The following is a 23,389-nucleotide window of genomic DNA, read 5'->3' on the forward strand; positions in this document are numbered from 1 at the left end:
CAAATTGCCAAACTTCTATTAATGTCAGTAGATGCAAGACCAAGCTTTCAGGTTGCTTCTTCCATTTTTCTCAGGGGCAATTTTGATCACTCTCCTACCCAATGGGAGAGGCTTCCCCTTCTGGCTACACCATCAGACAGCCAAGAACAAGGTGAGTAGGCCCTGCACATCTCAGTACGAATGAAACAAATCTCCTGGCTTTGGGTTTTTTTTTTCCAAGTAACTATGGGTTTAATTTTGCAAAATGCAAAATAATCTGAGGCCTTGAATGCAGCAGAACTGAGTTCTGACCCTCTTGCGCGTGTATTTTGTGCTACGTTTGTTTTTTAGTTTTGCTACAAAATGTTCATGAAATGAAACCCAAGTATTTTACAGATTTTTTTCTGAATATCTTATAAATTGCCAAATGAACTTTAATTGATTTTTGCTCCATAGCACTAGGTCTGTGTACGGGCCAATGCCTTTTCTGCCTTTGCTTTATACTCCTACTATATTGTGTGACTGGCTTTAGATCTCTTCTCTTGTCTGTTTTGTTTCATGTTGGAATACTGGGTGCACTTGTTTATTTTTTCTTAGCATCATTACATTTCACTTCTTGCTTACCTGCATGCTCTATTTCAGTGCTTCTCAAGGCTTTGTAGTGGTGACTCCTTTCACACAGCAAGCCTCTGAGTGTGACCCCTCTTATAAATTAAAAACACTTTTTTATATATTTAACACCATTATAAATGCTGCAGGCAAAGCGGGGCTTGGGGTGGAGGCTGGGAGCTCGCAACCCCCTGAGGGATCCCGACCCCCAGTTTGAGAACCCCTGCTCTATTTGGTTGGTCCATATATCTAATCTGTCTCAATCATTGTGAATTCTTCTCAGTTCCCCCTAGCTGTCTCTCCCCAGCAGGTTTAATACTTTTGGAAATTGTACTCCTGAAAAGTCATCTTCTATAAGATACAAGGGAGAGTCCTCTGGCAGTGCTGATTTTTAAGGAACAATACTTGTTACTTATTTTAACCCTGAAACGTCCCATTTGACTGACACAATCTTAGGCAAATTTTAATGTATTTTTGTCTATCTTAGGGGTTATATTTCTCCTCATAGCTTCTTACATCTTCCATGTAAAATCAGTAGTAGTGTTCCTACTGGACTTCATGGGATCTCTGGCACGTCTCCATTTGTGGGATCCGGCCTCTGCTTGGGACAGGATTTGCGGGGAGGGGTTGTTTGGAAGTGGTTGAGTAGCAGGACGGGGTGTCAGGGTTAGCAGTTAGGGGCAGGCGAGGGTGTCAGTATTGTGCATTTAATTCCTGTGAGGGTGGAAAGGCTGTTTCAAAGTGGCAGGTTTTCAGCGTTTCCCAAAGACAGAATCTGGATTCACCCCGTCTCCTCTGGAAAGTCTCTCCAAAGCCACATCCTCTCAGATTCATTGACGAGTCTGGAGTCCATATTGGGGTAGACGAACACTGTTTTCAATTTTTCGCTCTCTTTTTTTAAAGGTCACCCTGGCGGTATTTTAATTCATCCCGTCGTATGGAATCCCGCTGCGACCCGCGCACAGACCAAGAGTGCCACCGAAGAGATGCTGCTGAAGGTGGGTTAGCAAAACAGTGAGTCAGTACTTAGAGTAACCTTTGTGCCCTTCATTTGATGTTCTCCAGCACAAGATCCTTATCGTTACAGCTACTGCAGTGGCAAAACTTCTAGTTCACAGCATGCTGCCATCTCTGCCTGAGTCATGATGACTCTTAGCAAAGAGTAATGGAAAGCATTGTCTAGGGTAAGAGGTGATAAAAAAGCATTAATTCTATATCCAAGTATACGTCCCCCCGTCTCAAACCCCCAGTTGCACTAGGGCCAGGTAATCAAACGCGAGCTACATAGACCACTCCAGACAATGATAATGCCCTCTCAACAAAGAACAAACTCACGCTTCTGTGAGAAAAGCTTTGCTGATGGTAAGTAAATCCAGTCTGTCACTGCCAAGGGGAGAAAAATGCCTTTTCTTCGTGTGACAGCAGTGTCGCCCCGAAGCAGGGTGATTGCAAGGTGGTGGTGGTGGCGGCTTGCTTGGGAAAATGCAGCTCGCTCACAAACCATACACTGACTCCTGAGTCCTCAAATGGATAACCGAGTCTAACAGAGCAAGTCTGAGAGAGGCCAGTCCAAGAAGTGGTGGGATGTCATAAAGGAAGACATGTTCGCATGGGTGTGAGAGAGGATCTGGTGTTGGACAGAGCACTTTGGAGGGAGAGGACCCCATGAGATGGGATTAACGCAAGAAGCAAGAAGAGCTCATATCTGAGCGGGCCAGTGTATTCCAGTCGGGTTGCTGTTAAGGGACTGGTTAGAAAGGTTTACTTGATTAAAGACTTCATTAGCATTTATTGCTTTTGACCCCTTGCAACTTTTAATTAACCCCAATGTCTCCCATGTCTCTTCTGATTTTACATTGACTTGTGCTTTGCCCACCTAACGTGTTTTCGCTCAGCTACAGGTACTTTGCACTTGTACGCAGCTAGAGTGGTTTGCTAGCCATCCATTTCAACTGGTCTGAAAAGCTCGTTAGAGTCTGGGGAGTGAGCAGGGTGAGCCCAGCTGCCAGAGTTGCTTGCTGGGAGAAGAAAGGCACATACAGATGTTGGGAACGAAAATAACTTTGCATTCAGTGCACGAGACCTGTCTCTGAACTGACGGTTACATTCGGGAAAAGTTTTCAGCCTAGTAATTTAAAACGTTTTATCACAGTAGCACCAACGACAGCCTCCCAATCCTGGGAGCCTTTCTTCTTCCGCCAGATGAATGAACCTCATCTGTGCCGACCTCTCCTGAAATACTGCATTGAAAATGGCTTTTAAGGTGATGATCAGCACGGCTGGTGACTGCAGCGCCCAGCAGCTGGGAGAGGGACTTTCCCCCTTGCCTTGTATTACTCTCCTGGGAGAGGATTAGAACAGAAAAAAATTGGGGTGTGGAGGATAAGGATTGTGCCTCCTAGACGTCTGCGCAGGTCTCTCTCCTCCCACTTGGCAGCAGACCTCGTGGTGTCTTGCTGATGTTCTTGGGGGCTGCCCGGGGTGAGGGCAGGGACCGGATGTGCGGGGAGCATGGAGAACTCACGTCATCCCCTTGTGGCCTGCAGAGTTTACCAGGGAAAGGTTGTCTTTCCAACGTGGAGATGGGGGAGGGGAGAAAGTCCCTTTAAGGGGAATCCCCAGGGTAGCTGTGGCCAGGGGCAGTCCCTGGGCAGGGAGCGGGGTCACCAGGAGCACAGAGCCAATGCAGAGGCTCTGGGCCTCCCACTGCGGGCAGGGGAAGGAACTCCTGTTCTCCTGACAGAGCCCTGAGGGGGAAGCCACCCACCCCGGGGCAGGAAGGCACACTCTGGCCCATTGTAGGAGATGAAGGAATTAATTTTTCTCTGGGTGTGGGAACCCACTGCTCAGTCTGGGTTGTTCTTCTCCCCTCTGTGCCTGATCCATAGAGGATGTGAGGCCGGGACAGTCCCAGCTCCGGAGTCTGGGTCTTTAGCTGAAGCTGTTGAGACTTGGGCTTTCAGTCCTGGAGGTCCCTGGAGTGCTGGCTGAGTGGGCAGCTGTTAGCCCTGGGTTACAACCTACCCTCCTAAACTCAGCAACAGCCAGAGTTCTCTTTTCTAGTCATAAACCACTGTCAGATGTCTCTTTCCATATGGCTTTTCATTATTTTGGTGGAAGAAAAATACTGTTAAGGTTTGTGAAGACACATTTTAACAGCATGTGCACACTGGCCTGACAGCTCCAGGGTTTCTTTTCCTCCAGACTAGACAAGTTTCATCCTAGTTGATATGAAGAAGTTGATCTTGACAGAATTAGTAGCTTCATGTGCCTGCCCTTTGCTTTTCATTCTAGTGCGGAGGTTAAAATACTCTGGGATAGGGGTGTGTGACTTGTAAATGGACCTGCAGTACTCCCAGCCTTCCTGTAGTACAGATCAGTTCTTTATTGTTTGTACTGGTAGTGGGTAGAGACCCCCGCTGAGACGGGGACCCCACTGTGCTAGGCGCAGTACAAACAATCACTGGGAGACAGTCTCTGCCCCGGAGAGCTTGCAGTCTAAGGGCACAGGACAGGCGAAGAGTTCAGGGGAAGACACAGAACGTAAAATCAAAGTGAACAATGTCACGGTTTGCAGATCACATATTAGTGCCATGATTTTTATTGTGTTGGTTGGTTTCTTTCTCTCCCCCGCCCTGTTCAGGAACCAGAGATGGAGATCCTGTGGGAGTAGCTGGGAATAGCTAGGTGCTGTCCGACTTTATTGGCTAATTTTGATCCCACTTGGCAGTTGTCGGCTGGAAGCTTGAGTGCAGCTGCGGAGTATTTGACTGGTGTTTGCTGAGAGGAGGGATGGCCGGAGGAAAATATCCAGTAACAATATATGGGGGAAATGGAGGTACATTGGGCACGGTTCCGAATAAGCCCGGGGGCCCTGGGGGTGGGTGCTGAGGGCAGAGTTCTGCCATGGCTAGGGTCAGACCTCCACTGCCCCTTCTCCCCAGGAGAGACCTGAGCCCTTTATTAGCCTGCCAAAGTCGTATTTCCTCCTTTGTCCCAAATGTGTCAACCCCTCCCCTCCCCCACAAATTACACCGCCTGCAGCCCAGGAGAGCCAGTAGTCCGTCCCGGGCCAGTCACTAATGTAAAGTCTCATATCTTGCTGCCTTGCTTTTTCCTGGCAAGGGCGGTCAACGACGTAAATAGAAAAGGTGAAAAATAAAACCAGCAGCCGATGTGACAGGCCTCGAGGAGCCATTGACTGTGAGTTTAGGCACAATGACCTGCCTCTTTCTTGCCCGTCTCCCTGAGATACTGGATGTGAAACCGGAGAGTCAGATCAGTGACTGAGCGGCAGGGGCTGAGGCTGGCAGTAGCACTGCAAGTGTTCGGCCATGTTTGTTGCTGGGCACTCTCAGTATGGAGGGGGCGGGAAGCAAGGCGCGTAACAGCGATAAGCCGGAAAGGTTTGCTCTATAAGCATTGTCTTCCTTTAACATGCCTCTTCTGGAGGCTTTTCGGTGTTTAAGGCAGTAGCCCTTAAACTCCAGAGACCTGAGTTCAGGTGTGGGATGGGGGGACACACAGAAAAAGAAACACAGGCTTGATAACTGTTCTGTGCAGGCAAAGACCAGGGAGTGCAGGGGCTGGCCTGTGGGACCAAGGCCAGAGGTGTATTCCTCGCACTGGGTGATCCAGGAAGTTTGGCTGGTTACCAAAAACTTAGTGGCACTTCCAGACTTCCTTCTGGCGTCCCTCACACTATGGGTTTTCATACAGTCCTCAGCTCTCACATCGCATAGCCATTTCCCGCTCCATGCCTTGGCTGTTACAGAAATGCTCTGTAAAAGAGAGATCGCTGTATATAGTGAATAGATACGGTGCCTGTAGAATAGGTGGTGATATTCCCGGGTTTTCTTAGGACCACGAAAACTAGCTGCTGTCCACGGCAAGGACTTCATGTGTGCAGCTGGTCACAATGGCTGTGGTGTCACACTGGCTAATGGAGGGAGGGGGAAACAAGCCAGAGAGTTTTGTTCTGGGGCCGTGTAGTCCCAAAGTATCACAATGTGTCTCTGCTTTCCACTGGAAAGCCCTGACTGGCTCCTTTGTGGCAGAGAAGCAAATATAAAGTTGGACCTTGTGGCTTTTGTCGAGAATTTTCTGCTGGCATTTTCCAAACTGTTCTTGATGGTGATCGACAGAGAAAGAGGCAGGAGTGCATTGACCTGGCTGTGGTAAAGGTGTCTATCCCTTCCCTCAGCACTTTGTAGGTGTATCTCATGTTAACATAACTGAGAGCTGTGCAGTTTTATCAGCCTTCTTCCAGACAGACATTAGAGAGATTCAGCCGCGGCAGATGTGTGTGGAATTGCAACATAAAAATCCAGGAGCTCTCAAGTCTTGACAACGATGTAACCCTTTGTTACTGGCAGATTTTAATAGGTTTTCGTGGCTTGGAAAGGGACACCAAAGGTTAAGTCTTTACAGTAGAAATCCATCATTTTGACTGTGGCCAAAGTTGTAACCTAGCTATGAAAATGTATTCTGGAGTGACATTTACCATAAAGCTTACTGGGGAGCATTTTTATTCCCTCTGACGATCCCAATAACAGGTGTGGTTTTGTGCTGCTATCAGGAGACAGATAGCTGTCCTCAGCCAGGGGGTGGTTGTCTGTCAGCACCAGCAGGGCTGTTCCTGGTTGTGTGTTGGTTGGAAACCTGATGAACTGTGCTTGTGGCTATCCTGAATAGTTGCTTATGCACACATCTCAACTGTTGCATGGTTCCCAGAGGCAGTGCCATCAGAGGCATATCATGGCTTCTGGGACTCTGATCCCAATCCCAGGAATTCGGAGACGCTGTCTTGCTCTCCCCGCAAGATGTTTGCGTGATTGGGTGAGACCAATACAGTCATCCATGCGCCCACGCTGCTTGTGGCTCTGCTCGATACGTGCCCCGGGATAGCCTGAGCCAGAGGTAAAGTGGGATTTCATACAAAGCTATTGATGCCCGAAAGTGCTAACAGCTTTAAATAATTGCTGTTGTTGACAAGTTCTTCCTTCGTGTTCTGTAACTATTAAAATCTGCTGAGATCTGGGGTAGTTGACAGTTTTTCTATGCAGATCCAGATTGTGAACATAAGGGTTGTGTCAAGTATATTAAATAATGAATGTAAAGGCAGAAGTTCCTTTCCATCCGTATACGCTGGGTAGAATGCAGATCTGCTGACTCAGCACAGCCTGTTACTGTCGGGCTCAGCTCCTGCAGGAGCTAAATGTTAACTTTCTGCCTGCCAGCTCCACCCCACGGGACAAAATTGCTCTTAAGAACAGCTGCTGCCACGCTGCTGCTGATTCCAAAGAGACATCAGCATTTTGTCTGATGACTTAATCAACATGTCCCTCTCCCCCCACCTATTTCTGGATTCAAAGATGGGTACGAAATGATGTGTTGTTTAAAAACCAGGTTAGAAGATGTAACTAGGATTAAGTTTCTTGAGTTGAAAAAATGCCTAACAAATCCAAATCCAAACCCAAGCCCTATCCCTGATTTGGTCTTGAACCCAAATTCTGAACCCTGGCCAGAACCTAACTGAGATCTGAACACCACCTCCCTGCCCCATTTTTACTTTAATCAAAACCGTCCCAGACAATGAGTTTTGTGCTATGGAATGAAGAATGGTACACTGGTTCATGTTTTCTGAGAACTTGGCCCAGTTTCCTCAAAAGATTTATGGGCCTGACTTTTGCACAGTGTTTTGTTCACTGTGTGTTGCATTGTTAATGTGAATAAAAAGTGAACAAAACAGAAAATAACAGCAGTACCAACCAAATCAACATCAGTTGGACAGCTACCTATCCAAAGAAACATTGGGGTGACTCTTTAAAGTGGGGGCCTCAAAGCACTGGCTAGAGGGAGCTTGAATGCACATACTGCAGCTTTCTGTGTGCAGTTCTGTTAGCGCACCTCAGTTCTGTTCTGCAAGACTTCTCTCTTCTAGTCTTGGACATTTCTTGAGCAGACAGTGGTCGAATGTGGTTGAAGAAATCTGTACTAGGGATTAGATTGGGTGAATCTGTTGTGAAGTTGCAATTCTGAAAAACATTGATGCTCTGTCTAGCACCATGGCCAAAACCCTAGAATCGCTAGAAGGAGCGTGTGGGAATGATAAACAAACATGGCGCCTTGTCCCCAGCAGAAGCCCCAGAAGACTCAATTACAATTCTTTAACTAGTCTGTTGATTGCCTATCAGAACCAGCAGAAAGCAGTTGAATTCTTCATCTGGCATTTTCCATGCCAGTACATAGGCTGAAGTGACTGAGAGGAAAGATTGGCAAACAATAATGAATACATACATTGCTTATTTGTGATGCAGCTGATCTCCGCTGCCTCTCTGACTTTTTCTCGATTATTATTCTCAGTCTTTTTGCACCTGGAGGTTGCTCCCTGGTACGAAGTTTGCCACATTACACTGCACCCTGGTGACAAACATTTTTTCCAGGGAAAATAGAACCAAACTGGGAATGCCAGTATGTGTGATCCCATCCCGTATTCCCAGACCGTACAGCAGTAATGAGTATCACCAGTGACGTTAGTGTCATTAACTCTAATGAGGTTTGGCAGAATTGGATTTTGATTTTCTATAATTTCAGTGGATAATATCAATGTTTATTTTTAAGCAATTTTTTTAGATGTTTATGTATTTATATTTTCACAGTTGTGTGAGATTATGAGTGGGGGGGGGCGTGTCAGACCATGATTATTTAACGATGCTGTGATTCCAAAAGTTAAAGCTTTATAACCATTAAAAGACAAATTGTAAGCATCATGTGTCAAAATATACAAAGTAAATATCCGTAAATCAAACTGGAAGCAGCATTTTTCTTACCTGGCCTTTCTGTAGATTTTGATGAAAATATTTTGTTGTACGTCTGTGTGTGGATGGTGAAATTGATGTGTACCGACATTACCGATGAAAATCTAATCCTTCCAAACCTAACTATAGAGCACCCAGAGTGAGGGGGGCTGAATGGCACAAAGAGGAGATACAGGTCCTGCCCTCAAGTAACATATGTAAAGTAGACGGGATCGTCAGTGGGAAGGGAGGGTCCTCAGCTCGTCCTAAGATCAGGCTCTCAGTACTGTATGCGGTAACCTGGGAAACAGTAGAGTTTGCTGAGTATCCCAGCCAGTAAATTTGATTGGTTGGCACAGTGTGACTTTTAACTTGTTCTCCTTTGGTCTGTGGGAGCATTCAGTTGTATGGATCTGCAATTCCTCCCTTTTCCACTCTCTCACAAGCACTTATGAGAACACTCAAATTTTCTAGCACAGCCATGATTTACAAAGCTTTTATTTCTTTGAAAATGTGCAATGTTCTTTCAGGGGAAGTTTGGCTCTGTTAGAAGGGTGGTCGCTATGAGACATAAGCAAGTTCAATGAACATAATTGCTTAAGAGTAGATATAAAATGAAATATGTATCATGGCTGAAGGCTGATTGGAGCACCAGAAAATCTTATACTCTCTGGTTATGTGACTTACAGTTTTGGTTCTAAGTGGAACAGGGCAAAACATTTATTGCTAAATATCTTTAGGAAAAAACTTGCTTATTTCAAAGTTCATATCACTTCTGCAAAATTGCACCGAAGTAGCTTTCGTTTGAAGTGTATGTAAGAGAGGCAGCATTGTCTAGTGAACTGAGCAGGGCTTGGGAGCCAAGAACTCCTGGCTTCTGTTCTGTTGTGAATAGGATTTGGGGGATTTCCAGGAAATGGGTTATCCAGGATTCTTGCAAATTGTTGGAAAGGGAAGGAAAAAAGGGGAAAACTCTGGGTTGGAGGAAGGGAACGTAGCTGCCAAACACCTATGATACTGAAAATATCCAATACCTGTTACAGTGTGAAAGGTTAGCTAGGAGATATTGGGATATGATGCTGATAACTCTGGCTGGACCAGAGGAGGGAGTTTAACTCACCATTTTTACAATGCATATCACTGAATTAAAATGACCCTTTAGCTGGAGGTTTTTTGAAAAATGTTGCCTGGACCCAGTTCATAGTACCAACAAAATCAAATTTTCAGCACAACCTCTGGTTTCTGCAGGATCCAGTACTAGCTGGTGCTGTTCACTTTAATGCATCTAATTAATTCACTTGATTAATTTGCTAGTAACTACCTGCCATGGGAAAAAAAAAGATTCCGTTAATATTATTCACTGCTGCCTTTGGGGCAGTAATTAGGTTAAGTAATGTGTTTAATTTCCAGTGCTTTTTAAAATAAAATAAAATTTTAAGAGAATGCACCATAAAATTAGATTTTTGTAAGCCCCTTATCTTCAGCTCCCAAGACACCATTTATCCCTATATCCAGCTGCATAAGTCAACAGGCGACCAACATGCAGGGGTGGATTCGAACTGGATGTAACTCTTTACTTACTAGCAACAGAGGGTCCTGTGGCACCTTTAAGACTAACAGAAGTATTGGAGCATAAGCTTTCGTGGGTGAATGGATCCGACAAAGTGGGCATTCACCCACCAAAGCTTATGCTCCAATACATCTGTTAGTCTTAAAGGTGCCACAGGACTCTCTGTTGCTTTTTACAGATCCAGACTAACATGGCTACCCCTCTAATACTTTACTTACTAGGTTTGCTTCTAATATTGCTCACTCCCTTCTTATATTACTGTAATTCCATTGCATTCTGTAGAGTTTCTCCTAATTTACACCATTCTTACTGAGATAAGAATCAGACCTGTTACATTTATCCTAAATATCTTGATACACAGTTTGTTCTGTGTGTCCCAGAATAGAAAACAATCGGAGACAATCCGCCATGCTTAACTCACATAAATAATCGCTTACTCTGGGACTAGCGCCAGTGAAATCAACATCAGTTCAGCAGATGATTCCTAATCTTGAATTTCACAACCTTTAATTAGTCCACACTAGTATTCAAAACCACCAAAATATGTGGTACTTGATTGTCACCAAGAAAAGTTCTGAAGTCTCTGCTGAACTGACGGCTGGCTGATATAAAGTTAATGTCTAGTTACTATATCGTATTGTTGAATAAAAACAGCTATTCGTTAGGGAGAATGGGTACAGATTGCATAAGGGAAAATAAATTAAATCATTGTGAGCCATCTGTGTACACCAGCAGTCTGCACTCATCTTCCAACAAACATATTACCCCGACTTTCTGACATTTTCACCACAATCTACTGTGGATGTAAGTGCCTGCTAAATAATAACTATTGTATTCATCCTGGAGGCGAGCACTTCATTTTTACTCTGGATGTTATGTGGGAAAAAATCTGCGAGGGAAACAAGAAATTAGATAAAATAGTGAGATTGCTGCCTCTCCTGACCCTGCACCCATTGCTCACTCGTGCGCTATATACTGCCTTTGACACGGTGCAGAACCTCTCTGTATCTTACAAAGAGGACTCGACAAACATTGCCAACTCTTTGAGCTGATGACACTGTGTCCCTCTTCTCCAGGCTGTGGAATGATTGTCTGATAAAGGGTATGAAGAACAAATCTGTTGTATGCACAAAATTCAGCACCTCCTGGACATTTTATTAGATAATGAAATGAATGGAGCTTCTCGATGAATGTATCTCTCTGAATCCAGTGTAATAATAATAATAATAGTTATATTCCATAGCAGCTTTCATCCAAAGATCTTCAAGTATTTTACCACCCACTTCACAACAGCCGCGGTGATGTGTGTGCTGGGCATTGTACTCGTTATTTTGATGACTGAACTGAGGTCTGGGGTTAAACTGATATGGCAAAGGTGACACAGTAACCCAGGGGCCATAGGACACACAGATCCTGAATCTCTGTCCCCTGCTCTAACCACTACAGTCACTGTCTTCTTCATACTTATTGGTTACTCCATAATTATCCTCTGAGTCCAAATATTGTAAAGTTTTTACCATAACTGCAGGATACTGTAATATATTTCTCAGGTCTAGATGCTTTCTGTGCCCCCGAAGCTCCTTATTTAATTTGATCAGCAGGTGTTACGAGTAATCCGGAAAAGCATGCAAGCAAGTGTGTGACCATGCTTCAGACACTGGGGAAGGGAACAAAGTTAACCCATCCCTACACACTCCTGAAGTTTCGCCATCTTTGTAGCTGGTACTCAGAGCAACCTGGCCTTAGTTTGTGGGCTAGGGAGAAGCAATGGTTAGTCTTAGTTCAGTGTAACATTGCTAAACACAGCCCCCTCCTGACCAGAGGAGGTGAATCAGGGCAGCAGTCCATGCACCAGCAGCAGCAGTAGGTTATGCTAGGCATGCTGGTAAGGGATGTATTCAGTATTATCTTAAGGAAATACATGGACAATTGTGACACAATACACCCCAATATTCACACTCTACACACGATTGTAATAATCTTTGTACCAGGTATGCCTTGTAAGGTTTCATTTGAAAACTCATAATTTGCTGGTCAGTATTATCCTGGTAAAATATGTGTGGCAACGTTGTATAGGAAGTTGTAAGACTCCCCTCTAGGATGTTATTAACACATGTTCCAAACCCCATAACCTGCCCAGGCAGAAGTCAGGTCTGTCCTAAACAAAGGAAGCAACATGTACTTGTCTTAATTTGCATTTAAGCAGTAAACAGAGTCATCAAGCAGGGAGGGAAAACAAAGGAAGTTCAAACAGGTGAAAAAAACCAGCAGGGAAAATCCTTCCATATAAACTGTTTGTCTCCTGGGTGTCAGCTGGAAATGTTTTGCAGGAGGGAGACTGAAACTATAAAAAGGAGGGACAAACACCCCAAGGCACCCCTCTCTCTTACCCTGCCCACCTCATTCTCCGCAACTGAGAAGGAAATAGCCATTGGACTCTAGGCGAGGGGTTCTGACCTGAGAGTTTGATCAGCAATCTGCTAGAGCATGTGATGAGAAAATTTGCTTTGTAATTAAGATAGCTTTGTAAGTAGATACTAGTAAATGTTTTATCTTTATTTTTTTCTTGTAACTGTTTCTAATTTTTATGCATCATTACTTGTGCTCACTTAAAATCTCGCTCTTCGTAGTTAATAAACTTGTTTTGCTATTTTATGTAAGCCAGTATGTTAAGTTGAAGTGTCTGTGTAACTATTTAAGATAAGAAGATGGCATATTATTTCCTAAAGGAATAATGGAGCTGGACAGTACAGGATGTACATTTCTGGGGGACGATCCAGGACTGGAGGTGTGCTGGGGTCACCCTGCAGTGTAACTCAGGCTGGTGAGAGCCAGGGTGTGGCTGGCTGGGTGCAGTCACACACAGACACTCAGGGGCTGCCCGGCATGCTGGAGGCTGTTTGTGAGTGGCCCAGATGGGAGCTGCTACCGCAAGGCAGGGAAGGGGTGATACAACCCCCCAGTCTGTCTCCTTCATACCAGATTGTGTCCTAGTATGTCACAGCCATGTCCTTAGACTCCAGAGAAGGCCAGGAGTATTTCCTGGTGAAACCCCTCCATATGTGTATTGCAGTGTTCTAAGGAGACACAACAATGGGAAAGTTTCTTTTCCGAAAACAAAAGGAAGCCGAAGATGTTTTGGTGAGTTGGATTAGAAAAACTGGGCATGTAATAGGATGGCTGGAGTGCCTGAGGCTAAACATTACGGGATGACCCGCACCTGAGTTGAATACGGTGATCCCAGAGCAGCAAGTCACAGGAATGCACCTAGGTCTGTGAACACTGTAGGGAGCAAGATGGGCCCTGCAGGGCCCTGAGTCGGCAGGGGAAAGAGCTGAAGAAGCTGGAGCGACTGGGAGAAAGCTCTCCAGGCAGGCAACTTGGGAAAGAGCAGGCAGGGGAGAGTGGAAATCCCTGGCTGGGATGAAGACTGTGTGAGTTTATGTTGGTCTAATCAGGAGAGAGACTCTGAACTGCCTGGGGCCTAGAGAGCCAGTCTGTATCAGAGAACTCACTAAATGGGACCCCTTGTGGGGCCTGTTTGCGCCACCTTTGAACTGTGAGTTCTTAAAGGGCCCGAAGAGGGGAAATGGAGGCAGAGCGCAGTAGAGTGACCTCTGGTCACTAGGGGGTTGAACAATATTTCAGGACACCTTCCAATGATGCTGCTGGTGAGGAGGACATCTGCACAGAGAGTAAAGGGAAATGCACTAAAGATTTAAGCTCTCATTTAGCGTCCCCCTACAGTCTGTGTCACAGGAACAAGACGTTGTAATGTTCATGCCCATCGTTGGCTGTGCAAGGTTTTGGACTTTTAATAGACTTACCAATGTGGGCATTAAGCCTTTTAGTATTCTGCTTCAGTTGTCTCTCCATTCTGCTCTTCCCGTGAGGTCAGCAAGGCAGCAAACAGAGCGGGATCCGATAGTGGCCAGTGAATCCAACCGCACAGCACTGAAAAGATCAGACATGGGAGTACAGTTTGTTACTCTCACCTTCCCTCTCCGAATACACTGCACGAAGCGCACAAATTCTTGCAGTGGAGCGCATAACAGCCAGAACATAGACTGAGTCAAAGAGGGGGCAGAATGAAATACATTCTGGTTAACACATTACACCTGGAACGGACCTTGGGAACCCCCAGGGGTTTAGATAGGGGGTCCGGGCTGATCCTACACACAGGCAGACTCAAAACCAGGGACAAAAGCTAAACAGACAACTTCATTGCTCAAATGATAATTGGAGTAATTGCATGAAAAAAAGAGTGGGGGCACATTTTTGTAATTTAGGTTTCTGTAGTCTTCTGAAAAGGCCATTAGCCCATTGCTTGCACTGATTTTTATAGCTAGATTCTGTACGTTAAAAATGAAGCGTTATTGGATTAGTTATGCTAGCAAATAGCAGATATAGAGATGCCATCCAAACAGCAGCAGTTTGTTCACATTATTATTATAGTCCAACTCTGCCCTTGATAACATACGTGTGACTCCCATTGGCTTCAGCAGAAGACGCATGCAGGGGTTGAATTTGGCTCTTTGTTTACAATACAGTTTGTGGTGTTTGGAACAGGAATCAGGCCATTGTTGTTTCTCTGACAGTGGCTGTTTCTAGATGCATCAAAGGAAGGTATAAAACCCTCCTAACAGATAATTATTCAGCAACCTGCCCTTGAAGGGAGGTTTCCTCCAGCCATAGGCAATTAGTAATTGGTTTGTGGCCTGAAGTATGAGGGTTCTTCTGTGTTATCATCATCCAAGAGAGAACTTTTTGAAGTTCTCTATCTCCGTAATGGCCTGTGCCAATGGCCACTACATTTTACACTGGTGTGTGCAAGAATATTCTCTTCTATCAGTTTTACAGGTTTCCTTTTAATTTCACTTAGGCCCAAATTCTCACTTACCCTAAAGCCACTTTACACACCTCTGGTACCATAAAGGAGTGTTCAAGTAGGTATAAATATAAGGGTTTGCCTACGCTTGGACATCTGCTGAAATAGCTATTCTGGAATAATTAGTGATTTGGGTACAAGCCCCATTTGGACACGTTTATTCCAGACTAAGAATGCTTTTTTCCAGTTTAGCTTAATCACTTTTAAAATCCCTTTAGACTGCTAAAGTTGTGTCAAGGGGCCTACTATAATGAGTGTCTGTCCCTTTGTTCTTGTATTATGAGAAAGAACAGATAAAGTGACCAAATGACCGTCTCAATCCCATTCTTTATTTTATGTATCTCCATCCTGTCCATCTCTTCTTTGTCTCCATTCTAAAGAGCGCTAGTCTGTTAAACCTCTCCTCATGCCGCGTCTCTCTGTTGTCATTTTCCTCACCCTTCTCTGGACCGGGGTGAAACACTCAAATGCTATGATTGTTAGCATGGTATAAAAGTCCAGCTGGCTGGTGGATAGACTGGAGGAAGGTAGCAGAATTGTCCCATCTGACAGCTGCAGAAAACAATGGTTTCAAATAAAAACAAAAGCGTTAACAAAAGATGCACATAAATATGTATAATTGTGCGGAGTGTCTGTACGTCAGCGAAAAGAACTGAATCAAGACTGAACAAACATATTTCATGCCAGACCTTCCTAAACTTCCAGCAGCTCTTTTCCTGAAGTCTGTCAGAATGGCCATGTGATTTATGCCACTGTAATGCTGATTCATCATTACTCTATAAGTGATAAAAGGCATCCAGGTGCCATCACAAATATCTACTCTGTTCTGAGGCCTATGCATCTTTTTATATATCGCTGTCAATCCAGGTCAGCCAGTTAGTTCCAATATAGCGTACCCTTCATCCTCAAAGACAGTAAATATATAAAGGTAACATTACCGAAGACGTGTAGTTTGCACAGGTAAAAATACAGGGACCACTGTGTTAACAAAGACCATGTCAGTGCAAGATCAGAGTAATAGATTTTAAGGCCAGGAGGGACCATTGTGATCATCTCGTCTGGCCGCCTGCAGGACACAGGCCAAAGAGTTTCACCCGTTACGATTCTTGCATCCATCCCAATAACTTGTAGTTCTAGATGAGACTCATGCCCCTTTCCTTTCCATATGTTCACTGGCAGTGTTCAGATTTTAATAAATACTGAAGGATAGGCCCTCTTTTTAGTTTGTATCTCTTTCTGAGAGCAGCCAAGACAACTTGTTGACACTCTGAATGCGTTTTGGGGCAGATGCATTTCCTCAAGCAGCATCATGCTTTTTCTTTGGCAGATATATCTCCACTTTGTGCTTTTGCTGAGCAGGTTAGCCCATCGTTTCCCGGTTGTTAGCTTTAGCTTTTGCATCATTATGAGCATTACAGTGTCCTCCTGAGACATTACAAGTGCCTTAAGTTTGCATTGCAAATGGCTCCTGATTAGTTAAACCAGGTGCTAAGATATATAGATTTTAAAGTCCCTGGGAAATAAAGAATTGTAACTTGATCCAGAACATGTTGACAAACAGAAGCAAGAGCTGGTTCATGAGATAAATGTTTCCATAACTTTACTCTTAGGTTTCTTTTCTGTTCCCTTCAGGTTCCCCTAGTTAGTGCTTATGAAATGGAAGGAGAATGCAGGAATTGCTACTAAAAATATATTAGATGAGCAATTAGGATATCAAAATCTATCGACTTTTTTATCCATAGTGTCTTCCAGGGGAAGAGCTTTAGGGTAAAGCAGGTTTATCACTTTCAGCCTGGTCAGAGTAATGGTCCCTGACAGAAGCTAAGGGTGATTCCTGAAGCTGGTTTCTGTTGAACTTCCCTGCAAATAGAGGTAGTTTGAAGGTCTGCAGAGAAGTGTTGTTTGTGGCAGGGCAGGAGCCCAGTTAAACTAAAAGAGTAAAGGATGCGCCTTGCTCCTTTCCTTGTAACACCAGCGTCTCCTGGCTTTTTGTGCCATTTTGTCCTTCATATCCTTAATCTTACTCCTAAATATGATTGGAACTGTCATTTAGCAATTGGTTTGTTTCTGTAGTCATGTTCCATCATAATTTTGGGTCTTAGAGAAGCAGAGCATTGTACCTGAGATCGGAAAATGTGGCATTACCCCAAAACAGCTAGCACGTGCTTGCGATTAGAAATTCATTTAATTGGTCTAGTGTTTTACAGGCATGTTATTTTCTCCTTTTCTTTCTTACTGGGATATGAAGATTGAATCATGTTTTAAAATGAAATATGAATCCTGCTGGACTGTAAACATGACTAATGTGCCTCATGACATTGTTAGGAACTGATAATTCCACAGACCTTTGTCTTCGTGCTTCTGGCATGTAATGTAATGAGCGGAGCTGATAACCCTCAATTAAGTTTTGCTGATTGGCGCTGAATTAATATAAAGGCCTGAACCAGATCTGGGCATTACTTTTTTCTCTTTCTTGGTAAATGTGGTAATGTTGGACTCAGCTTTGGTTCTCAGCTCCTCAAAAATACACTTCAGATCTTTGGATTAAACTGGTTTACTCCATTATATTAGTGGGTCAGAGATCTGCTGGAGAGGAAAGAGTCATTTGCTGACTATACTCTGTTCAGTAAAGATTTTAAATACGTTACTGCTATCTGATATCATCTAACCTGGACTGTGCTCACAGGTCTTCGAAGTTGGATCGGGCCTTTGGAGAAACTATTCTCAAATGTTATTTGTATTTATATTATCCAAAGTAGTTCTTTATACATTGCTATAGAATCATAGAAATGTAGGCCTAGAAGGGACCTTGAGAAGTCATCTAGTCCAGCCCCCTGCGCTGATACAGGACCAAGTAAACCTAGGCCAGCTGACACAGGTATTTGTATAATTTGTTCTTAAAAACCTCCAATGATGGGGATTCTGTAACCTCCCTTGGACGTGCATTCCAAAGCTTAACTACCCTTAGATTTGGAAAATCTTTCCTGATAGCTAACCTAAATGTCCCTTAAGCCTAGTACTTCTTGTCCTACCTTCATTGGACATGGAGAGCAATTGATCACTGTCCCCTTTATAAGAGCCCTTAACATATTTGAAGACTGTTATCAGGTCTTCTCTCAGTCTTCTTTTCTCAAGACTAAACTTGCCCAATTTTTTTAACCTTTCCTCACAGGTCAAGTTTTCTAATCTTTCATGTTTGTTGCTCTCCTCTGGACTGTCTCCAGTTTATCCCCATCTTTCCTAAACTGTGATGCCCAAAACATGACGCTATACTTCAGCTGAGTCCTCACCAGTGCTGAATAGATTGGAACAATTAACTCTTGTGTCTTAGATACGACACTCCTGTCAATATACCGCCGAATATTAGCCTTTTTTGCAACTGCATCCCATGCTGTTGGCTCATATTCAGTTTGTGATCCACTATAATTCCCAGAGCCTTTTCTGCAGCACTACTGCCTAACCAGTTTTTCCCTATTTTGTAGTTGTGCATTTGTTTGTTTTTCCTTTTTAAGTGCAGTACTTTGTTCTGGTCTTTATTGAATTACATCTTTTTGGTTTTGGACCAATTCTCCAATTTGTCAAGGTGAAATCAACAAGGTGAAATTCAATGAAGATAGTAACTAATGATCATTGGAGCAATAGGGTTGCACTAAACATGATGTGATCTAGTGTTGCCAATTCTCACAATTATATCATGAATCTCACAATATTTTGTGCTTTTCTTGTAGTCCCAACTCCTGGAGTTATGTGATTATGTGAGAATCACTTATTCCAGTTTATTTTACAGCTTAGTTTTCTTTAATGAAATTTTCTAGCCATCCTAGTTGTGGAGAAAGCATGAAAACGTGAACCCTAAAGGCTACGACACCAGAAAATAAATAAAAATAAACTCAAAATAGCTATTTTTAAATACGTTGTTAATCTTTAAGCAAATCTCATGATATTAGGGGGCTGACTTGTGATATTTTTTTTTTAACCCTTGGATTTGGCCAGAACGTTGTTCTGGAAATCGTGGTGGAAGCTTCCCGTCTCGTTTCAGGGAAGAGAATGAGATCCAGGAATTCTAGCATAAGAGACGATGGATACATCTACACTTGGAGCTGGGGGTGTGATTCCCAACCGGCATCAACATACTCTCATCAAGCTAGCATGGGCATGCATAGTCTCGCCGTTCAAAGTGCAAACCAATCTGGACCCCAAGGGTACATGCTCGGGCAGCTAACCGGTGCCGCCGCTTGCCTCTGCCTGTGCTACCCTCGCTACACGACTATTTTTAGCATGCTACGTTGATGAGAGCTACCATGAGCATGTCTGTGCTAGCTACGAATCCCATCTCTAACTTGAAGAGTAGATGTAACCTCAGAGTCTAGAGTAAGAAACTCCTAGGCTGTGTTCTTGACTCTGCCAATTCCTGCTCTCTGACTTCATACATATTGCTAAATCTTGGTTTATCCCTCTGGAAAACGGGTATCATAGTGTTGTAAGACTTAATGTTTGGAAGACCTGGGATGAAAGGTGCTGTTGTGTAAATACTTGCAGTGAGGAAGTCTAGCTATATTCCACTGGGATAATGTCTGTAGACTTATTCAAAGGATGTAATTAATGTATCTATGATTTGGTATGGTAAGAAAGTTAAAACTATTGGCAAGGGAACTGGTTCAGCTAAAGTAAGAACTTGTCTGAACCTTAGTCCAATTTCACATTGAACCAGACCTGAATCTGTTTTGTGATTGGAAAAAATCCAGTTAGCTTCCTTTTTCTTTTCTTTTCTTTTCTTTTCTTTTCTTTTCTTTTCTTTTCTTTTCTTTTCTTTTTCCTTCCACCTCTGCGGTTCCTAGTTCTGGCCAAGTCTGGTATATAATTGCCAACATACTGCAAAAAATACTGCTGCTCTCAAGCCTGACCTGAAGCCGGAAGTGCTGAGTATCTCAAGAGATGCTTTTGGGGTGAGATTCCTAACCCAGTTTTGCAGATTGAAGAGATGTAATTAACTCAGACTAATCATATGGAGCCAGATCTTCAGAGAGTGTAAAACAGCTGAGAATCTGATCCAGGAACTTTTGGGGTACATCTGAACCTCTTGAAGTTTGCCCATCGCATGACAGGTCCCCTTGGATTTTGTTTCTGATTGAGAGAGAATGGCCTTCTCTCTGTGTAGCAGATGTGGCAGTTAGTGAGGGAGTTGTGGTGCCGCGCAGCACTCTCACAGTTGGCCTCATGAGTGTTCGGACTTGAGACAAGCAGAGACCACACTGTGCTGCCCACTTTCCTGACACAGAAAAATTCAGAGTCAGGTCTTTGGCAGACACCTCACTGCGGGTGTGACTGGAAACTGACCACAAATGAATGTATTCATTCAGTTTGCTGAAATCCCTTTGCAGATGTATTGCCAAATAAATTGGGGTTAGAAAAAAAGTTAGCATTTTATTTATTTTTTCAATATTAAGATGTGGGCTGGTTCAAACTGAGCACTGAGCTCTTTGTAATCAGCTGAACATGAGCTGTGCAGGGGTTAAACAAGCAGAGGCTGTTCAGCAAAGAGTGAAAGGCATACATTTACTGCAGGGAGAAATAACGCTCAAGCACCCGTGATAGCTGCCATCTTGACTGAAACTGCAGGGATGCAGTGGGGGACCTCCCGAGCTCAAAGCACAAACTGCTACAGCTTGAGCTAAGGAGATGTGGCTCCCACAGCGGCGGCTCTATTAACTTACATCCTCGGCAGAGAGGGGGACCCATGACACACACTCAGCAGTGGGTTATACATCCACAATCCGAGCACAGCTATTTTAGAATAAAATAAACTTTAACAGGAAGTGGGATCTGCTTCAGAAATGCAGTGTTCCACATCAGAGATTCATAGAAGGGTCCCGTGTGATCATCTGATCCGACCACCAGCAGAACACAGGCCATGGGACTTCCCTGAGTAATCCTCCCAGTGGAGGGAATTATTCTTCCCTACGAAAAGGGTTTTTTTTGAGGGCCATAAGATGCGGTTGAATGTAGAGCATACAGTGTGTTATTTCCTGTTGTACAAGAAGATGGTCTTTTTAGTAACATGCATTTTTTTAAAAAATTCTTTAATGTGACTTCTAAAGTCTCAGGAATCTAAAGCTTGCAAAAGAGTGTCGCTCACAATAAGATGACATCAAATGAATTGTATCGAATGAACTGGCATTCGGTTCCTTGGTAATAACTATCAGAGTCCTTAGAGACGAGTAATAAATTATAAGGGCCAACTCTCACCTCGGCGACATAGATGCACTGCCCGTTAATTTGGAGACACCTCACCAAAACTGCAGTGATTCAGAAGCCCAGCATGACTCTCCCTTTGGAGGTGGGTGGAAGTGAAATGATGGATAGACTGTGTGCTGGCGGTCTGCAGTGCTGAATGATGATGAACAAAGGGCTGCAGAGCATGGAATGCTTCTGTCTCAAAGGGCCAGTCTAGACTAGGAATAAAAAGTGGGTTTTTTTTTTTAAGTGTTGCCTAACACATTTTAATTAACTCCTTTTTAAATAGCACTTAGAACTTAATGTAGTGATTCACATACCACCTTGCACTATTAAAAAATGTGTAGCATTGATCTGGATCAGCTAACACTCGTTTAATGGTGTTAAATCATGTCTAGACTAGGTACGCAGAAGTGGTTAAACTATATTAACATGTTACCTAGCACGTTTTTTTACAAAAAAATTATTTTGTTAGACTAGTCAGGGCCAAATGGGAAAAAAAAAACACTGAGAGAGAACAGTACTAAAGAAATAAAATAAAATTAATTAAACCCAGAAAATCACTTTCACACGTGGATGTCAGTTACCCATTTTATAACTGCATAGTCAGAGAAACTTCGTATTGGCATCCTTATGCTGGTTCACTAAATTCATTTCATTTTCCTGTAGTCATCTTTACTCTCTAGTGACTTTGTCTGCATTACCTTACATTTTGGTGCATTTGCAAATTTGATCAATACACTCATTATCCAGGTCATTTAAAATATTAAATTGTACTGCTCCCAGTATTGCCTTTGAAAATGTTAAGGTTTAGCTTAATTTCCCAGACGCCATTTTATTCAGTAACATAATTTGCTTTTTCTAGCTTTAATTCACTTTTGAATTAAAAGGATGTGTCTAGATAAAAGCATTTTCTTGCCAATTTGAGCTCCCTTATTAATAATATGTCATATCTTGATCAGTGATTAATATGTAGGGAATTAGTCATGACTTAAATATCTTAATGTTTGAACAAAGCGAGGAATTTGTTTTTGTAAATGAGCATATAATTCTGAACAAAATTGATTTAGCTGATCTGATCAATGGTTGGTGAAATGGGCATCTTGAATTTATTCTGATTTCTTAGAATCTGGTTTTAGCATGTACTTGTAAGGAAAAATGAATGAGCGAGAGCATTGGGAACATACAGATTGGTAGAATAATAATCTGAGATGACAAAAGGAATCTAAGATTTAAGGCTGCCTCTCCATGCTCTGTAAAAAGAACAGGAGTACTTGTGGCACCTTAGAGACTAACAAATTTATTTGAGCATAAGGTGCCACAAGTACACCTGTTCTTTTTACGGATACAGACTAACACGGCTGCTACTCTGAAACCTGTCTCCATGCTCTGTCCAGAGTGAAACCCACAATAACACTAGATGTGCTTGGTTTCTCCGTTATGAACTTGAAATTCAGCGCGGGTTCAGCTCCTGCAAGATTCTTGAGCATACTGAGCAAGTCTAGGCTGACTTAGGAGTTTGAAAAAGAACATAAGAACGGCCCTACTGGGTCCGACCAAAGGTCCATCTAGCCCAGTAGCCTGTCTGCCGACAGTGGCCAGTGCCAGATGCCCCAGAAGTAATGAACAGAGCAGGTAATCATCAAGTAATCCATCCCCTGTCGCCCATTCGCAGATTCTGGCAAACAGGCTAAGAAACCATCCCTGCCCAACCTGGCTAATAGCCATGGATTTATATGATATTTTCTGTCTTATTATCTATCCCTTTCTTAATGATTCCCAACATTCTGTTCGCTTCTTTGACTGCCGCTGCACAGTGAGTGGATGTTTTCAGAGAACTATCCACAATGACTCCAAGATCTCTTTCTTGAGTGGTAACAGTTAATTTAGACCCCATCATTTTATATGTATAGCTGGGATTATGTTTTCCAGTGTGCATTACTTTGCATTTTTTAACATGGAATTTCATCTGCCATTTTGTTGCCCAGTCACCTAATTTTGAGAGATCCTTTTGTAGCTCTTCACAGTCTGCCTGGGACTTAACTATCTTTAGTAGTTTTGTATCATCTGCAAATTTTGCCACCTCACTGTTTACCCCTTTTTCCAGATCATTTATGAATATGTTGAATAGGACTGGGCCCAGTACAGACCCCTGGGGGACATCACTATTTACCTCTCTCCATTCTGAAAACTGACCATTTATTCCTACCCTTTGTTTCCTATCTTTTAACTAGTTACCAGTCCATGAGAGGACCTTCCCTCTTATCCCATGACATCAGAATTAATGGATAATTAATAGCCTTTGATGGT

General features: G+C 43.3%; 1 protein-coding gene across 1 annotated transcript in view; it reads left to right on the forward strand.

The window, feature by feature from the left end:
* The first annotated feature begins 1,499 nt into the window (after nt 1-1,499).
* Nucleotides 1,500-23,389, forward strand: part of HTR2C (5-hydroxytryptamine receptor 2C) — a 130,993-nt gene continuing 109,103 nt past the window's right edge. Inside the window, exon 1 of the mRNA XM_034782650.1 lies at nt 1,500-1,586. The gene's annotated coding sequence lies outside the window, so the exon portion shown is untranslated. The remainder of the gene's footprint in view (nt 1,587-23,389) is intronic.

The sequence above is a fragment of the Trachemys scripta genome, chromosome 9, assembly GCF_013100865.1.
Source record: "Trachemys scripta elegans isolate TJP31775 chromosome 9, CAS_Tse_1.0, whole genome shotgun sequence".
NCBI classification, from domain to species: Eukaryota; Metazoa; Chordata; order Testudines; family Emydidae; genus Trachemys; species Trachemys scripta.